Genomic DNA, 24,444 nt, shown 5'->3' on the forward strand with positions numbered 1-24,444 from the left:
TAGAATGTTGCTATGGCGATCAGTTAGTTAGCATTTGGCTACGACTACAACTTGATTTTAACCGATATTTTGCCGACATTTGGGCAAAGTAGCACAATTTAAAGCATGTCGCTTTAAATGTGAGCGGTTTCTGCATGTAATTCACCCATAGTTGTGCAGGTAACTATCACTACATCGCTGTTATACTGAAGAAAACTTCAAAACGCGAAGATTACCAGGCGAGTTAGCGTCTTTCTTGTATGAATTTTGGGTGGATTTATGGACGTGATTCGCGGTGGACATCGAAATATACGGTAAGTTTTAATTTCACATAATGTAAAAATGTGTGTTTGATGTCTTTGTGTTCACATTTCACCAAGTTATGACAGAATAGGTAGCTTAGCATCTTATTTTTGATGCTAATTTGCCTCACAGGTGAAACATATCAGTGATAAATAAAAATATATATATATATATATAAACGTAACTTTAAATATACATTTATATTAGTTAGGAATTTAGTTTTCTGGACATTTCCCCCTATTTTTCTTGATAATACCTAACTTTTTCCCAGCTTATTGCCAAGTTATCTCCTTGTCAACTTTTTAAAAAAGATTTCGCCATTTAAGGGACATTTTTTGCCGAGTTGATCTTTCTGTTTCCTCCATGTTTTCGAAAGAAATCAAACAAATTATTTCAGGTTTTAGAGGTTTAAATGCTCATGAAAGGCGTCTGATTGCAGCTCAGGAAAAATGATGTTGATCCATGTGTTTAAAAGTTAATGTGTCATTATTTAAATCCAATAACAGTTTAGTAAAGTTTATTAATATAATCCGTTAAAAAAAAACACACACGAAAAAAACACAACATACAATATCATGAAATGATTCGTTCTACATAATGCCTTCTTTTACTTTTGGTAATTTTTGATCTGTATAGTTTTGTTTTTGCTATTTTTTACACATCAGATTTTGAATGCAGGCTTTTACTTGCATCAGAGTATTTCTGCACTGTAACTGTAGTAATCTTACCACTACTTAAGAAGCAAATCTGAGTACTTGCTTTACCACCGCTCTTTGAGCAGATTCACCAGAAGTGAGGATTTCATAACTACCCATGCATCTTAATGCAGCTGCTCAAGCTGCATTTTGCAATGAGTAAAATATATTTAATTTAACATGAGGTAAAGAGCCCAGCAGTAACATGACCTGAATGTGCACATTTACATGGGTCGATGCTTCTACTGTGTATCTGGCGACCTTAGTCTGTGGCTCCCTCAGCTAACATGCAGTATGATGTAATGGTCTGCAGTTTGTGCCTCGTCCACTAGATGTAAGCAGTGATACACTGTGGCATGCATTCACACAGTACACTCAGTCAGTCCCATTTATTTACAGATGTATTGGCACGCTGTCTGTTTTCAGACATCATTTCTGTTACCAAAGTCTTTTTCTTATTCAAGGTGTTAGTAAAAACTGAGTTCTTATAAAGGAAGAAGAATCCCTGCAGAACAGAGCAGAACAAAAGGTGATGAATCAATAGCCATTGCCTTTCACGTACACCTTTCTCTGGTACTGGGAAAGTACATTTAATAGTTTTTTTATATGTCAGTATGTGTTTATGTTTGTCCTAGTATTCTTCAGAGAGCCACTGACCTGAATTCAGAGATACTGTAGGATGTTGTTGCTAAGTGCAGTCATTTTTATTGGCCTTCCCTCCTCACCTTTTCGAGGGCTTCAATATGTGTCAGCTAATGTACTTTCACATCTCTTGTGTCTGCTCCGAACAAACTTCAGCCTTGATATCAGAAGTTGTCAGTCTGCAGTAAATTGTAGTATCCCCTCAAGTTGATTTAGAGATAGCAACATTTTAGAAAATTGCAACAAAGATTGTCAGAGTGCCTGAAAGCCTCGGGCTACACAGAAAATGATGCTAGGCTGCAAATTTGTGGTGTTGTTGCTGCTTGTGGATGGACTTGACATATGAACAATGCAAGTTTTTCTTGTGTATGCTTGAAATCGCTCAAGATGTGTATGAACTCATAACAGAGGTGAAATTGTGTAAATGTTATGGAGACATCTCTAATTAGAGACACTACAGAGTGGGATTATTTCTGATTTAAAGAATGGGAAGTTGCTAAGAGATACAGAAATTGCTCTCAGAACGTCATTAGCATTTGTTGAGAATCAAGACCACCACAGCCAAACTGAAACGACATTGTGCAAGTGGTGTTGAAGGAAAAGGCAAAGGCAATATTAAGTCTGAAACCTTGTGCTGCAATGAAGTGGGTCAACAGAAGAAAAACAGATAAAAAAGATAACAACGCAGATGAGTCTCTTTCAGAAAACAAGGATGTCTTTCAAGGCTGAGATTGCCTGGGGGGAAAATAAACTGGAAGAAACTGAAGTACCAAACGTTAAGAGAAATCGCTGCTTGTGTGAGGGATAAAATGACAAAATTGGAGTTGTTAAGAAGATCGATTAGCCCACTTAATGTAGAAGGAAAGCCAAAAAGAAGTCTCAGTATTCGTCTTGAGCCATAAAATCTAAGTCTAGCAAAAAAAAAAAAAAACGATAACTCTGTCAATGTTCAAATTGTCCCTAAACTTTTCAGTGCCCTGTTTGTGCACTGTTGGTTCTCAAGGCTTCCTTATGGGACAGAAGCTTGGATGGCATTGAGAGATACGGTGACGATGCACTGGTGACAGTGAGAAAACAAGAATAAAACAATGAAGAAAGATGATAAACAAAACAGGAGGAAATTTTTCAAAAGAAAAACCAGACCAGACAAGGTCAAAGTAATGACGAACATCCTAACTCCTGAATGCAAAAAGACTTGTAAAGGTAGTTTTTGTCTTAAACTTTATTCCCGTCCTGTCTCAACACACAGCATGGCTCCAGGAGCTCAGACTCGATGCTGTGATGTGGCGCTGCGAGCATGAGCATGATATGAGAACGATTAGTCACTGGAACACCTGTAGTGAAACAGGATGACGTCGAGCAACCTGTGACATCATCAGCGGATGTTTCAAAGAGTGGATTAAGAGCAGCCCACCACCAGAAACGAAAAGCTGTGAGCAGCAAAAAAATTTGAGATTTAATCATTTTCAGTTTAAAGCATTTTGAATGACCATAAATCGCTTATTGGTTTCTTTAAAAGATTGTCAGCAGAGGTTAAAACTAGGGCTGTCAAGTGACTTATTTTTAAAACCACGTTTAAATGTAGAATTTCAATAGTTCATCACATTTTATAAATCGCTTGTTTTTAATTCCATTATTTTGCATTTGAAAACAGTTTTGAAGTCCATTTTAACAAGGTAAAGCATTTTTACCTCCTGAGCAGGAATCAAATGATGGCAAAAAACTGCATGGGGTGAGCATAAAATGGGCATTTCTGTAAGAGGGAGCACCACAGAACCCATTTTCGTTAAGATATCTTGAGATCAGAGGTAAAGGGATTCCTGTGAAATGGCCATGCAGTTTTTTCATAGCCTAACATGACATAGTTGGATTTTCCAGTTCTTCTAGTTTCATATGATACCAGTGTCACCACTTTAAAACTCAGCCCGGTACAGCCTCTTAAAGGCAGGAATGTCGACTGGGAATTAATGCGATTAAAATAAAAATAAGGCATCGCGATAAAGGTGTTAATGTTGAAAGCCCTAGTTAAAACATAAAAACAGTCCCCCAGGAACAGAGCTGGGCTTTGGTACCATTTCATATAGTTCCCACCTCATAAAGTTGAGATGGTGCGTGCTGTGCACTACATATAATGAGTTTAATAGAAAGAGGCGGGCCTGTGTTTATGATGGTATTGAAAAATATACCTTAAGGATTTCTAAATATTGTAATACTGTAATACTGCCAATGACTATATATGAGTACTGGTGTCTCTAATATGCTAAAATGTCCACTGTACAGAAGATACCATCCTAGTAAATAAAAAATAATTGCTCTTGGTTAAACAGGATCTGGAGGCACATACTGTACACATAATACTGGGATAGAAATTCTTGCGTCTACTGAAAATTTATAAAATATGAGAAAGAAAGCAGACAAGAAAGAAACAGTTCACACACTTAAGACAGACGGAGCAGAGAAGCGGCTCCTATAGGAACATTCAGGACTGCGTTTAGAGGAAGAAGAGATAATGAGCTGTATGTTCAAAGGAGACAGAATCATTGTGTCCCCATCACCACTGAGACAGGAAGTGCATGACTGCATTCACCAAAGTCAGATTGGGACTGAAAACTGTGGAAGAAAACTGTCTCTTTTAGGTAATGTCCCTGACAAAATAAGTCACAGACTGAGTGGCTGTAAACACTCACAGAAAGGTACAATTCAGAAAGCCATTACAGTGCACCAAAGAGGAAAAAATAGGGAATTGCAGTAGATCGTTTGACTTTAAGGCTCAATGTGATGTAAATTCATAGTGAAATATTAATTTTTATTTAGTTAAATTTTTACCAGTGCAGTAATTTGGGTGGGAATCACCAGAGCGCATGTGATTCGATAATATCACGATACAATATTAGACATTTCGCGATATGCTGGGTATTACGATAACATATTGGGATTCATTATGGTTTTTTTTTCTGAAAAAATAGGGTTGTGTCCGACTCAGAATTATGCCAGTTGAATCAGATTTGACTGTTTAATATACTATATATATTGACATTTTGTCAAAATAGTATAATACTTGACGAAAAGTGCTTTATGACTTGTTTAGGACTGAAATTCAGGGTGAAGGACTTTGGACTTGACTTGGAACTTGCTTGTCTTGACTTGGGACTTGAATTGGGACTCCAGTGCAGCGACATAAAGCTAACTTGGGGCAAAACAATGACTTGGTCCCACGCCTGAAAAGAGGTGTTTATTTTGTGATAAAAATAATGTTACTCCTGTTAATATTAACGTTAATAATGATGTACAAGCAACACATGCTCGTTTGTTGTTTCAGCACTGCAAGAACGTGAAGTTTGAAATTTTGACACTCTAAACTTCAAGTTAACACAAAGAGTTAAAAATGAATACCAACGTACCCTATTTAAAAGTTTCTGGAAGAAAGATTTCTGAGAAATGACAGTAATATCTCAACAATGATTATACATATAAAATCATAATTTGGCAGACGTGGCAAAAAAGATGTGATGATCTCAGCCCCTCAATTCAGCTCAGATAGGGGTTCAAGCAAGGCTAAGAGTCTAGACATGTGAGGCTGCACTTATTCACATAATGATTACCATGTTCGTCACAGTTTAAAGGGACATCTCAACCCAAAATCCAAAATACATATTTTTCCCTCCTACCTTTAGTGCTGTTGGACAGTCCAGATTGTTTTGGTGTGAGGTGCTGAATGTCTGCCTTGTCTCAAATGTAATGGAACTAGATGGCACTCGGTCTGTGGTGCTAAAAGTGCTAAAATAATTAAATAACTAAACAGTTAATTAATCCACAGACCTTGTTGTGAGCAGTTTCATGTAGGAACTATTTTCTCTCTACCAAGCTACAACCAGTGTCCGAAATTAATTTGTTGACTCACCAGCCAAGGACACCGATAGATGAAAAAAAAATCCACCACTCAAGCACATTTTTCACCATCCACAAGTTTCCCTTTTTGTGTAACATGTACATTTGTTTCGGCACATTTCATTGAGCTAAGGTATAATTTTACATAGAAACTTAAAGAAGAGTCCAGAGCAAAATGTACAGCAACATGGTTTTGATATATTAAAAAAATCCATCACCACAGCTTCAGTATGTGAATATATTCCCTCTGCTAAGCAATGATGTGGTGTATATATCTAAGGCTTTTATTGTGAAAGATAAGAACGAAATGACTGAAGCTAATGCTCTGTCATTGACACCGTGAGAGCCTCTCTGTTATTATTTTAATACCTTTAGAAGTATAGATGAGAGTATAGCTTTTTCTAGCAGTGTAGCAGACAGCTGTCTAAGATCTACTCACCGAACAGAAAATCTACCCACTTTGTGAGCCTAGACAAGTTAGACCTGCCACCAGCTGAATCACTGTGCAGAAGGAAACGTGCATCTGCTCAAGAATGAGAGACTTGTGCTCTTAAACATTAATGGCGTCTGCCTCAGCTGAGCTGTGACACTCACCAGCTCAGTGTGCACGCCTCCTTCTGCACAGTGATATGGTTGGTGGGTGTAGTTTGGTAGAAAGAAAACAGTTCCTGCAAGGGATGCACAATAATGTCAGCATTATCTTAACTGGCGCTTTCATCTTAACTTATCTTATCAGAACTGGCAGATATTGGCTTTCAAATGAAATGTTGAAATCCGCAAACGTGCTGATTGCTGCTAATACCACAAATCGATATATTTTTGGATACTGATAAAGTGAACATATAGCCCCCCCCCCTTTTTTTTTTTTTTAAATTTTGCATGAATGAGTATTACATACATTGAAAAGCATTGTATTTTATGTCTCCATCTGCTGGTGGGCCTATTGGGCTAATTTAAAGAGAAGTAGTCAGAGCATCCCCAAAATTATAGTCTGTCATGATTGCCTGTAGAATATTTCATGGCGTCGTTGTAGTTAAAGACAAAAAAGGTCAACCTGTTGGTGACGCTAGAGGAATTAAGGAAGAGGATCACCAAAGTCATAAACATTCATCCTCTGGAGATGATGACTGTCTGTAAGAAATTATTAGGAAATCCATCCAAACGTTTTTGAGATATTTCAGTCTGGACCAACGTGTTGGACTGATATCAAACAACACCTTCTGTGGTGAGATTAAATTTAAAATTTCTCATTCATGCTTAAGGAACACGTGCAGATGGTAATGATCCTTGGCTTGCACTTTTTTAACCTATGAAATACAGCTTGGCTACTTTTTGGGAAGGCTTCTGAGAACAGATTCCAGCAGCACAGCAGCAGGCGACTCCACATATAATAACCAAATCAGTCAAATTGTTAATATCCATCCAGATTATTATCTATCTATCCATCGTCTGTCTCTCCCCCCTCCTCTCCCTCCTCACTTCCGCTGCTGATGGTGCCGGTGGCGGCTGCGTTGGTGGTGTGCGTCGTGTCTGACGCCTGAGCTTCCTCTCGTGGAGAGCAGTGCACGTGCTGGGGACTCACGTGCGCTGTGGTGGCAGACAGACGCTCACGCTCTCTGTAGGAGAGTCATCGTGGGCTAAAAATAGTGCATCAGCGGAGGAGGGAGACAAGTTGGAAAAGACAACAGTGGAGAGAAATAGAAACTTCGGGGTTATTTTTACCTCATGAGTCCCTCTGCTGCATCCCAGGCGTGACTTCCTCCCTGAAAAAAACCCTTTCACCTTTTTTTATTTATTGATTATTTTTGTCTGTGTGCACCCCCTCTGACTTCTACACCCTTTGTTCAGGTGATTGTGATGCAGGTTTATAAAGAATAACCTGGTGTGTAGTGTGTAACACACCCGCACACTGACACGTTCAGTTGCCGCACAAGTTTAACTTTCTTTGGACAAATCCCTGCACTTTACCTCAAAACACAGAGCTGGGAGTTAGTGAGAGAATATTCTGCAAGGAACTAAATATATAGCTACAGTATGTACATCCCAGACAGACTGCACTGTTACCATAGCAACACTGACTTACCCGTCAGCGTGTTGCAGCACACGTGCACATGACTGGGTCATTCATTCTCTCCACCATTCATCCATTCACTAATCAGTTCATTCATTCACTCACTCATTGACTCTTTCAGTTGTGTTCCCGCTTTGTCTCTCTCCTTCACACACACGTGTGTTTGGTATATTTATGAGGACGCTGCGTTGACAGTAAAACAGAAAGCATTGTAATGAAATCACATCAGTCCTGTTCTGTTTCTTTAGTGCTTTAGTCAGGGTTGTTGATGCATCGTGATTACATTAAGGCTATACTGTAAGATGTTTCTGCAACATTTTACCCTAAGTTCCCCTATTTAAAGGTCCAGTGTGTAAGATTTAGATAAATATATATTGACAGACATGTAAAGTAACATAAGTAGGGCTGCCCCTTTTGAAGTTGGAGACTTGAATCATCAGTCTTCAAGTCGAGCTGTAATTTTTCTGTGTAGTTCTTCTGTTCTTGATTTTCATGCTGCTCGATGCAGTTGCAGACATGCCCACAGTGGCACAGAGGTGCAGAGAAATCACACTGCAAGGTGAAGAAGTTAACTGCATACAGCAGGTTAATACACCACAGTCTCTGGCTTTTGACGATAACTAGTGTTGGAAAAAACGTTGCATCTTTATGACAGGTCGTTAGGGCCATTAGCGTGTTTGCTATATGATGTGAATGCTGCTGTCACACTGAACGTCACACACAGCCCATTTAGACTCTAAAACATTGTATGGAAAACAAAATGAATTGTCAGGTATTCAGATTGAACGGCCAAATCCAATTCAACGAGCATAACTCTGAGTCGGGTACAGCCCTAAAAATAAGTAGGGTTGCTTCAGTATAATTTTTTCTACGGTACGGTAACCATCTCAGAAAATAATAATGGTTTCATGGTATACAGTATAACACAATTATTGCTATTACTCCTATGATTTATGACGCCCCTTAAATGAAAGAGAACATTTATGCTAAAAACCTCGATCTGCACGGAGGAATAGCTATCCCTAAGATGTGTGAACATTTTTGATGTGTTTCCTCCTTTGGTACCCACTTTGCATGTGTGTTGCACAAGCTAATGAGTCTGACAGGTTGTCAGGGAGGAAGAGAGATGGGCATGTGCAGGAGGGATTCTCTGACTAGGGGCATTTTTTTCCAGCACTGTAAAAAGCAAATGTATATGGTAAAATAATCGTCACTTTACGTAACCCCAATGATAAGTAGAAGGGATGTTTGCTTTTGATGGCCTGACACCCACTAAGCAGTTAATCTTTATGAAAAAAATGCAAAACGGTTACGAAATACAAGAGGTCGTTCTTTTTAGTCCGGCTCTCCATTGACTCTTCAGTGGCGCATTTTAAAGAGCTATCCATTTTCAGGTGGTGAAATTTGACATTTTTGTCACATAAATGTCTTCCCTTTAATTCAACTTTCTAGTGGCTTTGCTGAAAGACAACCTGCTGGCCGTGTTAACAAGTGGAAACATAGTGCCCACTGCCCGCTGGTTAGCTATTGTTAGCTTTGGTCATTTTTTACTGCAAACCAGTGGGGTAGGATCTACAGTAGATGGCGGCCAAGTTTTTCCACACATTATCTTATTTGCGGTGGCATGCCACGATTAAAACATCTGCTGCCACAAATAGATTTTCTTGTTTTGGATCTGCACTGTTCCTTATGAGTGCTATGAGAATATATATACCATTTGATTATTGATTGTACAACACTTCAGGAGCACAGAGTGTACTGTGGGCAATATTGGAGCAGCAGAACGTAAGGCACTGGGTCTAAAAGTTTGCTTTCACTCCCAGCAGCTGCTCCTCTCATTCATTGATTTGATCTGATTAGCTCTAAATGGATTGACAGATCAGTCATCCTCCTCACAAATCACAAACTGCTGCTGAGGAAAAAAGTATACTCATGCAAAGCTGTGTCTGCCCTGCATTAAAATCTCCAAATTTAGACAGGGGACACAGAATGATCAAAAGGGACACGCATTAAAAAGAAAAAGAAGTTGCTGGGATTTAAGGATGTTTCCATGATTTTAGGACATTTCAAAGACTTTAGGACATGTCTTAAGGACGTTTCTCGGATTTCGGGGCATTTCTTGGATTTTAGGACATTTTTAGGATTTTAGGGCTCAGCTGAGCTAGGACCTCAGAAGGTGCAGGGGATCCTCCAGTGGCACTTTTGATAAACAGATTCTATTTCGATGCTGTTTCGTGCACTCTGTCATATCATGTATTCTAAAAGTGAAAAATAATTCCCAGTATGAGTCGCTTTAGTTTTATTGTGAATTAGAAAATGGCTGGGGGGCCGCCTGGCATTCTTTTGAGGGCCAGATTTGGCCCTTGGGCTGTAAATTGAGTATCACTGCTGTATAGGCATAGCGGAAATATATATGTGGTGAACTAATCCAATGTGTATTGTAATGGAAACATAACTCCACTTATAAATCAGCTTCTCCCCCATGATGATCTGCAAAATGTCTTCACAACAACGACAGCGTTCTGCCAATCCTCACGGTATGCTTAAACACACAAACCCATTGACCTGCCATTATTTCCTTCAGAATAAAAGTCAGAACTCCCTTTCAGGGGTTTTGATGATATTTTCTGCAGCAGTCTGCATCTGTGATTTCAGGGCAGGGGGATGTGTTTTTTTTTTGTGAAATCTCCTCCCCAGCTGTGCCTGCTCACAGCGACAGAGATTGAGGAGATTTAATGTGGGCTACACAGTCGAGTAGAAAAAGGAAAAAAACACAGGAGTAATGGCTGGGAGATATGCGAACAAGCAGTAATCACTGCAATTATTATTATCAGAATAGCTCTTGATTTCAGCCTGCGGCGCACACTTAGCTGTGTGTGTGTGTGTGTGTGCGTGTGTGTGTGTGTGTGTGTGTGTGTGTGTGTGTGAGTGTGAGAGAGAGAGAGAGCGAGAGATGGAAGTATTCCACTTTTCTATTAAAGCCCTCCAGTTGGACATTAACCCTTAATCTATCAAAGTAGTGTTTGGTGCCAGACCATCCAGTCTCTCCAACCATAATGGACCCATTCTTTTGCCTATCTATATTTGACGTTTTCTCTTACCTTATTTTATGTTCTTCTTCTTTAGTTTACACTCTGCCTCTTATGTCTTTCTTTCTCTCATCCTTCTGACTGTTTGGCTCTTTTTTCTTTTTGTGCATTTACAACATTCACTATTCGTCTCCATGTTCTGTTCCCTTCCTCATCCTCTCATTCCTCTCATCCTCTCCGTCTCCCTCCAAAGTCTCATATCTCCCCACTTCATCCCTCCAGATCAGGTGGCTTAACTGTTCCCTGTTACTCATGTAGCAGCTCCAGCCAGAGGACACATTATTAATAATATACTGAAATGATCGATTGCAATGTTATATGAACGGGGGGCAGGGGGGCAGGGGGCAGCCATACAGTAACTGGCAGCTACAGTATTGTTAAAATTAGGGGACTGGAAGTACATGTTTAAGGTCATGACAAGATGGTTTGAACAAAAAAAGCATTTACTGTTGATCTGAGGCATTACACCAATTACTGTTTCCTCCACAAATCCCTGTGAATTAGTGGATTTTGTTGTTAAACACAGACTCCTATGACTTCAATTCATCAAGAGTTTTCTCAGTTTTTGGATTCTTCGTTCACCAAAGGCATGCAAGTTTTCTGTACAAAATTAACGTAAGACAGGGTGAGTGAGTGTTATACAAATGGTCATTTAGAAGGAGAAGTACAACTTTGAAGAATATAGAGCCAAGTTGTGCTCTCTTGGAGCACTTTATTGCTTCTCAGAGCAAATAAAAGGAAGGTGGATGTTTTATGTTGCTTGTCACGTTCAGTCCGGCTGTATCCAAACTATACTTGCATTGTATCTTGGCACAACATGCAAACTGTGTCCACCAGAGTCAACAATTCCAAGATATATTGGGCTGATGTGACCACATGTATTTCCATCATCTGTGGCGCTGCTTTTTCCTCGTTCTGTCAGGAGGTGACATAAGTTTGGGACTTAAAGTTTGGTTCTCTGTGACAATACTACCTACATCCGAGTGACTGACACAGCCGACGCTTTTAGTCCTCCTCATCGCTTGGTTGGCATTTCCTATTCCTCAAAAGAGATTTATCTCTCCTCCTTAGTGACTCCATCTGCCATTCATATTTGCTGACCAGCTGAATCGCCCTCATCCTGATCCCCCATGGCACAGTCAGAATTGGATGAGCAGCAGGACACCATACAGATTGTGGGCGTGTGTGTGTGTGTGTGTAGCATGCATGCGATATATACTGGGCTAGCTTGATGTGGACTTAAATGATTGTTGGTTTACATAAGGACATCAGTGCAGCTTCCTGTGAACCAGGTTTAACAGGCTCAGTGTGGCATGTTTACATACCTGATCTCTGTGCAGATGGGCCCCTGTCTCACCAATCCTCCCCATCTCCCTTCTCAGCCCCTTAGCCAAACCCCATGTTATCTTTGGCATTTAAGCTGACTTGTCAGTTTAACCAAGTCAATTTAGCTATCTGATCGGCCCACTGGGAGACACTGTGATCCTCTAGCGGCACAGAAGGCTTTGCAGGCCACATGCCCTTCAGTGTTGGAAGTGATGCTGAAACAATTACTGGATGAAAAAGGAATAATTCAACATTTTGGGAATTATACTTATTGACTTTCTTGCTGACAGATTTGTACCCATTACCTTAACCTAAAGACTGGAAATGGGGAAAAAGCTAAAATGGCTTTTTTGCGAAGATAATCTGCATACTAGCACCTAATGCCGTGCAAATTTTTGTGTTGCATTAGTCACGCCTATACAGCAGCTGGAGTGTTCTTTGCAGTTTTTTGCAACTGGCGAATGTAAAGTACAAGCAATAGCTGAAATAAAATGATGTGAACGCAGTCAACATGGAGGCTCTGTGCTCTGACTCTGCGTGAACCAATGGCAACACTATTATTTTACAAACTGTCACAGCAGTGCATTATCGTTTACTGTCCAGAATTAAAGACCAGTTTAAATTATTCAGAACAGTTTGCTAAAATGCAGCTTAACAAAATAGCTTACACAAGTCGCAAATATACTTTATAGAATTTACCATGTAATCCCATGTTATAGTTGACTGAATTCCTAACCCTAATCTTTGTTAAAGTGTCTCTGTGCAGTACCGATGTTAAGAAAAATCAAACCAAAAAACACTGGGTGGTAGTGCTTCGGGTGCACACAGGCCGGCCACAATGTTTGTCCTCTATTTTTGGGGTGTATCTCAACTAGGTAGGCTTTTGTTACACTACACAGTGTCTCACAAATTTCTAGCTCAAGTTGAACAATTTGAACTCACGTGAATAGCGCAAATTTTGTGTCTTTGAGTCAATCATGTCTTTGCATTGACTTTGTATGTAATCTCGCCACTTGAAATGGGCTCTGGCTCAGTATGAACAGACCTTTAAGCTCAATAATGAACACATTTTACACCATTTGTTAAGTTTTTGTAAAAAATAAGTTGTTTTTTGACTAATTTCTTTGTGTTTTGGACTTCTGGTAATTTTAATTTCTTTTCATAATTTTTTTGTTAAACATTTTGTAGTTTAAATGAATTGATTAATCAAGAAAATAGCTTCACTGTTGATGAATAAAAACATTCTTGGTAAATGCTTTCACTTTCGTCCAAGAATTTCACCTGTAGTGGCACAATACGAATGCCCCCGGCCATCCCTCTTAATCATGGCCCCTAATTCAGAGAGAAAACCCACAAAATAGAACTGGAGTCCCATTCCTTTATTCTTAGCTGTGGTAATAAAGAATTGATTTATCAATAGGGAAGCTAATAGCTATTTGCAGGGAGGCACAGTGTCATGTATGTTCAGAGTAAGAAGGGGATCTGAATGTATGTATTTAAAAGTGGTTCACACTTGGCAGCCCTGCACTGTAAACATTGTTCTGTGTCCTCGAGGGTTTGTGTTTAATTTATGTACACTGTGAGCAGGCAGCAAAAGCCTAATTAGATCTCATCCATGTCCTTTGTTTATTGTTTCAGTAAAGAACATCAGAAGTCTCAAACTGTGTGAAAATGATGTTTGGATTCATCTGTGTTGTCCACCCACTGCTTCACCACAATGCTTCCTACCCACAATGTTACGGCTTGGGTGTGCATGACGGCGCTAAAGGAGCATTCATGTTTCAACGCTTTGTCACAACACCGGCATGTTGCAGCATTGTCTGAATGTGTGTGTGCATGCTCTTACATGAGCGACAGGAAAATAACTTGGACATACTTACATGGGTAGTTGCATCATCTGTCCAAAGAATGTGCACTCCTTTGCCTTGGACGCAATTTCTCTGGACTGCATGTGCATGTTTAATTTATTGGATGTGTTTGTGTGTCTTTTATTTTATGTCCCATCTCTAAATTCTGATGTTTTGCGTGGTCGGTTATCGCGGAGCAGGTGGAAATTGTCATTGGTTATTTTTTTCCCTTTACATTAAAAAGCACTGTATTTTATGTCTCCATCTTCTTTTGGGCTATCACAATAAGAGTATGTATAATACAATTCTAATTACACTAAATTGCTCTTGATAATTAAATTGGGTGGGGAAGAAAGTGGATATATCAATGTCTGTATCAGTTATCGGCCAACTGAGTTGTTATTTATCGGCATATTGAATATTAGCAAAAAATAAAATATAGTGTATCCCTAGTTCAGAGATGATAAGACCAGACCAATGGATGAGAAGAGCAGTTGCTGCAGAAGCGAGTGAAAGCAAACTTTTAGACCCAGCGCAATCAACACTTCAGTTTCACTTTCACTGTGCTCCATCTGTGCCCAGAGTATGGTCTGTGCTCTGAGAGTGTGGTGCAATAAATAAGCAAATGGTATATATAAGTGCTCCTAATGAATAATAAAGCTCCAAAAATGTAAAAGCAATATGTGGCGGCAGATGTTTAAATTGTGGCAGGCCTCCAGCAATGAATGTTTGTGTGGAAAACCCTTGATTCCAACAGAAAAAATCTCTTGTTTTTTGTAAACTGTGCCTGCTGGGTCTCTGCAACAAATGTGAAAACACAATGAGTTGAAACATCTGACCAAAAAAGGGGAGACATAATTATGGACTGTGAAAAAAGATGAGCGGGAACTAGTTCATTTTAATCCGTGTGAATTAAGCTTTGAGCTACGAGCACCTGCAAATGAAGTGTTAACTTGCACAACACAAGTCGAGGCTGCGTTTTCTACCCCAGAATGCTTCACTACAGGAGTCATTTGGGAGTAAAGAGGTTTATCTGGCACAGCCTCTTTTATCGAAATCTGTGAACCGTTTGACACATTATCATTTTTTTTCTTTTTTAAGTCACTGAAAATTAATTCTAACTGTTCTGTTTTCATTTTTATTCTACATTTCAAATCTGCTCCCCTCGCATACACTCACTCTTCGACCTTGTCTAAACTTTCCAAAACCCGATGATTAATATTTTCTCTCCCTCATTCATGCTCTCTCCCCTAATCTCTTCATTTTATGCACACACATACACATAGGGACAGAGTCCAACTGGCTGTTCGTCAGTTTTGACATGCCCTTGTTGATCTTGTCTGCCAGCTGCATGAAATCTCTTCGCCCGCCGTGCCATTTTAATCTCTTGTATGCCATTTTAATATAATCTGTTGCCTTTTATGTGAGGAGTAAACGGGGCAGCCAAATGCTTTTTTTTTTTTGGTAACTCCATCAAACCAAGACACATCAGCTGTCGAGTTGTGAAAAAGTGATGGCCTCTGTTTCATTCAGTGCCGTCCTCGTAATCAGTTCACCTTGTACTGTGCATGTCAGCATGAACATGCAAACAACATAATACAGTGCAATCTTCTGCACTCCGTCAGGGTAGAAAATGACTTGATGAGCGTCGTTCCAAACCTTCCATCTCCTGTCTTTTTGCAGATATTCTCTGCTTCGCTCATCGGGTTGTGTTTATTAGTTTTTTCCCACATAGTCCAAAGTCAAAGGGTCCATCTCTTCTTGTTAGGATCTCGTTTAAGATTGCAGCATTACATCGCTCCTCCCCTCGCATGTGAATTAATGTTTCCAATGGAGCAAATCAATCATCTACCAAGGCATCAACTCCAATTTGCTCTGCAGCAATAATTTATTTGTTCAAACACAGCCTTGACAGAGCTTATTTTGTCTTCAATCACATCAGTAAGATTTATTTAAGAAAAATATATTGCTTTTTGCATATATGTGGCAAAAGACCAAGAACATTCTGGACTTCTGCAAACATCAAGCATACAGATTGACCTCACCACCACAGTATTTCACTGCTGTCAGATGAAAACTCTGAATCTTAAAAGCGTTAGTCAGTCCTTTCCTAAACATAATCAAGTCACCTAAATAGACAGACGTTTACAGCCAAGAGCAGCTGGTGAACATAGTGGAGTATTTAGCAACTAACAAGCCGGATATTTCCCCCGGGTTGGTGGAGACCAAATTAGAGCTTTGATCGACCCAGAAAATTAGGTTGACCCAACATGAACCCACACGATTCCTTCCCAAGCCCAATGGAAGCAGATTTGTGCTAGAGCCAAATTAAATTGAGAATTTCCACTTTAGAAAAAAAACAAATAAATAAAAACATTATTTTTTAAAGATCAAAACATTTACGAAAAGCTATAGACTGAAGGGTTTCCTCTCGCTGCTTCTCGCTGCTTCTCGTTCTTATCTTCTTTTTTTCAAGAGTCTGTCATAGGCTCTGCTGGCTTCGCACACACAACAGGTTTTGCAGATTTTACATTAAAGCATGTAAACGTGTTCTCATAGAAACCTTGAATACAAGTATGAACCTTAAAATAAGCATAATAGGTCCCCTTTAAGGACAGGGGCAGCGCATCAGAAAACACTCATGCATTGAATCGCTCCTGCAGAGCGACTCACTCGCAGAGCATTCGCTCATTCCAAAGAGAAAGGAAACTATAGCCAACCGTTTGTGTCAGAACAGCTTTGCAGAGTCGGTCCTGGTCACAGGACAGCAGAACAGCTTTTATTTTATCTTCCCACAGATGGCTCCAGAAAAAGTCAGATTGCCTCAAGCTGTTATGGTGAAGTTGCTTCATGTGAAGAAATTAAAGGGATATTTAGCTGATTTTCAACTGGCTTTGTATCATAACAGTGTGAGTAGTATGTGTAGAGTGCACAGTGTAGTAAACTGAAGAGTAGCAAAATTGACCTATAGACCAACATACGTCGCCTGTCCAAAAATGTCCCATTCACATAATTGAGGTATGTTAAGTTAAAGATGTTATGTCAAGGATTTGGGGATATTAGGATATTTCTAGGATTGTAGAGGATTTCTATAATTTTAGGACATTTCAAGGATTTTTGAACATTTCTCAGATTTTAGAACATTTCTTGGGTTTAAGGGCATTTCTAGGATTTTGGGACATTAGGGACCTAGCTAGGACATCTGTCAGGGGATCCTCCATTGGCCCTTGTGTAAGTCACTTTATTTAACCCTATCAGGGGCTACACAGGGCCTGGGGGTGTAAGTTGAGTATCACTGTGATATGGGGCTTTAGACCTATTTTGTAAAATGAGGATTTGGATTTAATGAGGATTTGTTGTTGAGATAATTAACTTAAGGCAGGATTTTAAAAATAATTGTGACAACAGTGGCTCTCGTCTTCTATAAAACTGTAATAGCTTTGTTTTTATTTTATTTTTTTTCTAACTCGTAACCTTTGTTGAACTGCACCTCTCAATGAACATCCTTTCCTCAAGTCGTCTTCCTTTTCGTGTTCTTAGAAAGCTTGTCTGCAGGTCATTGCTTTTGTTGGCCAGTAAATCCCTTTGAGACATTATTTATGGTATCTGGGCTTCAGTGATAAACTTGACTCGACCTGCGGTCACAAGCTTTGGGTAGTGACCAGAAGGCAGAAGACGGACGGACTCTCCAGGAAGAGGAAACACTGCTCTCTGTCTTATTGTGATCTGACTGAGCACAAAGGGGGCTCTTCTTTTTCTTCTGCTTGCCTTTTTATCATCTCTTCACCTGCACACGTGCTCTGTCTCGTGAGAACTCACTGACAAATCAAGTTGTCTCACGTTGCATTTACAACATGAGGGATTTTAGTAAGATACAGATTATGCAGACATGATGTACACCTTATATTGTTCTATAACATACGCATGAGACACTAAACATACATGGCTTCACATCTCTGTGTCTCAGAGGTGGAAAGCAGATAAGTAGGCCTACATTTACTCGAGTGCTATACTTTTAAGCTATTTAAGTTGAGCACCTCCACTTTATGCTTCTTCAACTTATACTTCAATAAATCACAGACACATATATTGTATTTTCTTATTATTATTATTTATTGAAGAGCTAAGTTTTAAATGAGATAACATGAGTATCTCTATTTTACACTTCTTTATATTCAAATAGCCATTTGCTGGCAACTGCCTTTTTTCAGACACATAAAAGCTTCAGAGTTCATCAACAGGGTATTTAGTGACGTATTTTATGTCGTGGGACAAAATGTGAAAGTCTCTTAAGCTTGTGTTAACCGCAGACCTTATTTCAGGCTCCTAACCGAAAACCCATTCAAAAAACTCATTGACTCTGAGATGAGGGAGCAGGATGTGCTGAGATGCTAACTCGTTTCAGGGTTTTAGGACTCATTCTCAGGCACTCTGTTGGGGAGGACAAAATGTGCATTTTTTAAATATTGAGAGGCACATGTCTTCTGCGTACCGCCCAAAATCTAAACCTGTGATTTGATGACTGAAGTGTTTTTGCAGTCCGTGTTTTTCTCTGGAAGGTGTAGAGTGTGCCCTAAGATGTTACCTATATACAAGGCTACTGATTTGAAACAGCCCAGTCCCAAAATGCAAATCTGCAAAATTCTCACAATCTGACTCAGTTGTTTTCCCTACAGTATCCATACAATAATCACCCGTAGCAACTAACAAATGATCCAACTTCTTCTCCATCATGTTTCGGCACTCACAGCTCTTTGTAATGGTTAGAGACAATATTGAAAAAGTCAACAGTGACTTTTACATGATTAAACCACATCACAGTCCTGTTTATTTCATCAACATTCAACAGGGAGCACAATCTTTTTTTTTTCAAAACCCACCTGTTGTGGTTTTTTATTTTGTAAGAGAAAGTATCAGGAAAATTCAAAAGGATGGTATCAAACGGATGTCACTGACACTGAATCAGTGCTGCATGTGTGTGTGTGTGTGTGTGTTATTATATCCATTATATGTGACTGTGTATACAGTGATATATAGGGTTTAGCTCTGGATTAATGTTCATTGTGATAAAACAGAGATCCTGTCTTGCCATTCTGCTGGTAATCCCCGCTCCTCCTGATCCCCTCTGACGGTCCTGCTGATGAGCTCAGGGCCCTCGGCAGGATTGAAGAACACAACTCTTCATCGCTCTTCATCTCGTGCTTCTCCACACATTTCAGTGGTCTCTGACCTTTCTGCCTTCCTCATCTCATTCGCATTATCCCTCTTTTCCCGTCTGATACCCAATGTCCGCCACACAGAACTGTTCAGTCACCTGTGTTTGATCATATCCTCTTAACAGTTTTAATTAGCCAAAGTGGTTCTGTGGGAGTGTATGGACATGTTGTGACCTGAGGTTGTTAATGCATGCATTGGCAGTGAAAAGAAGTAATCTGTCAGATGTATTCTGCTGTGTTGTGTTGCTGGTTTGAGGCACAGGGGTCATATACTGTATATACGACATATCTGAAACACACTCTTTGCTCCAACTCTCAGTTCTTTTAAATCAAGGCGGAGGGTTTTCCTGTTTGCTGCCACATTTCATTAAATAGCACACTAATTCATTTTTTGCTCTGCCCTGTAACTTTTCTAATTTATAATTTTAACTTGTTTAATATTCTATTCTATTCTGCTCTGTAATGGCTTTTCCTTTCTTTTAAAAGTCCTTTTATAATGTTTTTCTTTTGCACTTTGAATAACCTTACCTTGCCTTGCTGGAATTCCAAAATAGAAAATCATCAAACTCCAAATATTGTAGAGGATTCTGATGATCCACACAAATATTTCTTCACGCAGCCCCCTCATTCATTTGCGGGCGGCTGTTAAGACTCAAGGTCGTCTATTTACTGCGGTAAGTTCAAAGAGCACAGATTGTTAACAGTAACTTAAAGTCAGGGCTGTTTCTAGACATTTTGGACCTCTGGTCTCCTCACAATGGCATTTCGTAACAGCTGTAATAGTTTCGTATTGTATTTTCAGCTTCCCTCAGCTTGGCCATTTTCATATCATTGACATCATCAGCAAATTAGCACCTTTGCATGAACATTAGTCTCCGTTATGGCTTATCCAAGTTTAAATCCTTTTCAGAATATGATATGGAACTTAATCTGCTTATTAATATCCCTGTGTGGTTCAAACATTATCCAGGCCACTGATCATCTGTGCAGGAATGTCTTTGACTCCTCCACACCGCAAGCAGTCTGAGCTGCAGGTATGATCAGCATGAGATTTTCACTCACAGAATTACTGCGTATGTTACAGAACATTACAAGGTGTACATCATGTCTGCATAATCTGTATCTTACTAAAATCCCTCATCTTCTGAATGCAACATGAGACAAATTGATTTGTCAGTGAGTTCCCACGAGACAGAGCACGTGTGCAGGTGAAGAGATGATAAAAGGCAAGCAGAAGAAAAAGCAGAGCCCCCTTTGTGCTCAGATAACAATAAGACAGAGAGCAGTAATGCAATGTTTTATAAATTAAAATTAGTAAAGCATGGTAGATATGTTTTACACTTTAGTTGTGCAGTGCGCTGTAGAGGCATGGTTCACAAACTAACTGCCATTTTCATATATTTTGCAGCCCAGCGGGTCGTTCGCTGCCAATGCTGTGAACACACGATTGGCACACAGTGATGCGTTTTGATCTGGATTTATAGCCAACACCTGATCGCTATTACATATTATACAGGAGCTGAGAATGCAACTGCCACCCACTCAATATCTGTATCCCAGTTATGAGTCTGTTCCTAATGTGGATCATATTATGATGCTTAAAGCAGAAGTTTTACACACGATGTGAGCAGATGAACTGTTAGGTCACGAAATAAAACACAGCCAGCAGGTTAATGATGTGACAGCGAGACATCTTCCTCTGGTGATACTGGGTGGGTTTCCATTTCAGATTTGTGCAGACCTTGAGCGATAACTTTGTGAGATGACTGTTTCCACTTCTCTCGTGATGTTATACGAGTTCTCCTCTCGCGAAAACATTCCCCGAAGCATGGAGATGGATGTTCAAAACATCCGCAGGTTTATTTCTGTTGCAGCCACCGCACTAGCCGTCATTATGTCCAATCAAAGGCAACGTTGTTGTGTTATGTGAACAATAATGGAAAGGCAAGCCCCTTAAACGTGGAAGCGCTTACGTATGAGGTATTTTCCCTCTCCAGCAGTCCAGTCCATCTTTTTAGAGGCCCAGATCCTTTGACGCCTTCATTTCAAAACAAAATCGGTGTTAAACTGCTGCACTTCTTGCCTCATTGTTTCTTGAACCCTCAGACTTAATATAACTACAACTACAGAGCGCATCTTCATGCTGTTGTCAATGGGAGGAGAGCCGGTGAGAATTTTGTGACGTGTTGGCTGATGGGTTGGCTAACTGCATTTAATCTGAAAACACAATTATAGTAAATATCATTATTGAAGTACTTGAGCAGAGTATAGTTTTAGGGTAATGTTGTGGTGACTCACATTGGAAACGTGAGAAACATTCACCAGAGACTGCTGCTCCTTTAAGAAGCAGAGTTCAGAATGGAGAGAAGGGGTTTCTGGGTAATGAAGTGTCTTTGTTGGCGCAGTTTTAGCATCGCCGGTTGTTGTCACTGTGAGCTGGTCCTAAGCTTATGTTGTTACTGTTTTTTTAAGTGAGAGTAAACATACTCAGTCTCTTCGTCTCGTCATTTCGGCACTCACACAATGTCACATTTTTACATTTAGCCAAACTTCTGTCAGAGATAAACGTAAATTACCAGATACATATACTCCAAAATAATGCACTTTGTTATTAAAAAGTTTGTCACAAGTTTGTGTGATAGCGTGATCCCAAATGTCGATACAGAGGAAGTGCTGCCTTTGCTCCTTTGTTGCCGTCTCCTTGTTTTTTTCGAATGGTAGTTCAGCATTTATCACCAGGATAAAAGCGTGCAGTGCAGGTGGACACAGAGCAAAGCTGAGAATTCTGTCCTGGAAAATGTTGATGTGTTACAAAGGATGTATCCTCGCAGCCACCCAGGGGCTTTGACCAACATGACCGTTGTTGGCTCTCGCACCCTCTCCCATCCCACCTCAGGATGTTACATCTCTCCGATCAAACGCCTGTCTTCCAAGGGCGATGTTTCCAACCAGATATTTCCGGGAGCTTTTTGATCCCACGAGCACCGCACTGAGCTCTGACAGAAAAACAGAGATAGTAACATGAAAAAAGCAAATACTTGGAGACAGAAAGACTGTAGATACATCATCTTTAATTCACAGTATCAGACTGAAGGCAGATTCCTTCATGTTTTGTGAACATGAAAGCTTTCAGATGGGTTTTATTTTGTTCATGTGTTGTTGTTGACTGTGTGATCGCTGAATGTAGCTCACAGTGTTGCCATTTTTTTAAGTAACAGTCTGCTATTTAATCATGTGCCAACAAGACCAACAGCTTTTTTTTGATGCAGAAACGTAAGGTTAGTGGTGCGAGCTGCTCTGTTCAGATTTCCGTGTTGTGTCCTGTGGCAGTAAATGACACCTGTTAGCTTGTTTTTGTTGTGTTGCATTTTGACCCCTCCAATTGCTCTTTTCTTTTGTCAGGTTTTGATGACACCAGCAGTATGTGACTTATATCACGAGTATAATGCACCAAAGTGAACATCTCAAATGTATCATAAATTCATATTTAAAAGCACAAATGCCTAAACAGTTAAATTAAGCCTGCTTTACATGCAGCATTTTCTGTTGTGAAAATCTCATGATGGAAAAACACTTCACAAAGACACTTTCTCTCGTTGTTGTTGTTGTTGTTGTTGTTGTTGTTGTTTTTTTTTTTTTAATTTGTTACCCGAGTCATCACCATCTCATCACCCATTCCTCATTTGCAAGACACTTCAGCGCTCTCCAGAATTAGAGGAAACAGCCTCTGTGATCCTTGAAACCTCACTGAAGTTGGGCCTTATTATTTTTTTCATTGTTGCTGTTGTTTTTATGCTATTATCCGTTTTACTTTTCTGTTTTTAATTCCATGTAAAGTGCCTTTGAATGCCTTTTAAAGCATCGTCAGAATAGAATGTATTATTATATTAATTAAGTCTGCAGAGTCCGGGCTGAAAGCTTTTGGTGATGACCATCACCAAGAACACTTAGCCATATCCTACATTATTTCCAGTAATTATCACAATTTAAAACACGTTTGCTGTTTTAAAAGTCAGAATTTAGGAAGACAAGCTGGTATGACCAACTAAACCATCAAAAAATATGCAAAAGAATACCTTGAACTGGTCAAACAAGCTGGTCAACAAGCTTAACTATGATTAGCTGGTCATGCTGTTTTTCTTCAGCGGGGACCCTCCGCAGTCGTATGAAAGCGTCAGTTTGTAACGTGGCTGCTACTGTAAACACGGCCGCCAAGAGGTAAAATGTTGCCAGTTAGAGCACACAAAAGAGAGTTAACATGCCTGGTCAAAATATCAATTTTAGGGTATATATATAAAACGTATCTTACTGAAAAAATACAAATGTATTTAGATTGATGCAGTACAAGAATCTGGGTTGATTCATAAAATGCATACCAGTAAATATATAAGTTCTTACGCATCAGTGCATGAACTATACCTAATATTTTCCATTTTGTTTATCACTGTTAACTGTTATTATGATTAATCATTCTTTGTGTTATAATTTTGTTTCCATTGTCATATCCGGTATATTTCTTTTGCAACAATAGGTTTACTTTCATGAATGCAGCGTGTTTGACTTTGAGATTGAGCGATCGTGAGGGCAGATTGTAATTCTGTCGATTTCAGCGGTCGCGTCCCAGAAACTCTGACATTAGCTCCGGTATGCTGTTGAACTGGTTGCTCTGGCGTGATTCCAGGTCCCAGGGCAGCTTACCAGTGTCAGCTTCTGCATGCAGCCTCTGCCAGCCTCCTTACATAACCAAATTAATAGGAACACACTCATACAGATGCTGGTCAATGTGTTTTTAATGAGCTGATTTATGCTTTTTTGACTCCATCAGCAGTGTGTGGGTAAAACACACAGTTTTTAATAATTGATGCATTTAATACCAGCATGGGGGGCACAGAGAGCTTGGCAGCATGACCAGTAAGGCTCTAGTAATACCGTTTCATCTGTCCCTATAATTATTCATGTTAATCCAGCCCCTTGGAGGCAAAATGTGTCATGCTTACTCTGGGCACAATGGTTGCTTTATGAAAATCCCCTGTAATGCTGTGTTGCAAATAAGTTCAATTAGCATAATTTGCACAATACTTTAATCAGATCACTTTTTTTTTTATAACTTAAAGGACAAATAGCTGTGGAGATTAAATGTTGATAAATATGGTTCATGTATTCTGGAGGTTTTACATTTAATTTTATGTGTTTTAATTTGAAATATTTTTCAGGAAATGGGTGATATAAAAAATAGATATAAACTTTACTGATCCCAAGGGAAATTTAGACATCTAGTTTACAGACTCATACAAAACACTGATGCACACAGTAATAAAAAAATAGAAACTTAAATAAAAAGCACAGCAGTGAAATGGTGGTTTTTCCACTAAAGAGAGAGCCAGAGGT

At 39.5% G+C, this 24,444-nt stretch overlaps 1 protein-coding gene across 1 annotated transcript in view; it reads left to right on the plus strand.

Moving 5' to 3' along the window:
- LOC121958794 (melanopsin-A) overlaps window positions 1-24,444 on the plus strand; it is a 62,318-nt gene continuing 37,874 nt past the window's right edge. Inside the window, exon 1 of the mRNA XM_042507919.2 lies at window positions 1-293. The gene's annotated coding sequence lies outside the window, so the exon portion shown is untranslated. The remainder of the gene's footprint in view (window positions 294-24,444) is intronic.

Source organism: Plectropomus leopardus, chromosome 19 (assembly GCF_026936395.1).
Source record: "Plectropomus leopardus strain MGB_pleo_1.0 chromosome 19, ASM2693639v1, whole genome shotgun sequence".
Taxonomy (NCBI): domain Eukaryota; kingdom Metazoa; phylum Chordata; class Actinopteri; order Perciformes; family Serranidae; genus Plectropomus; species Plectropomus leopardus.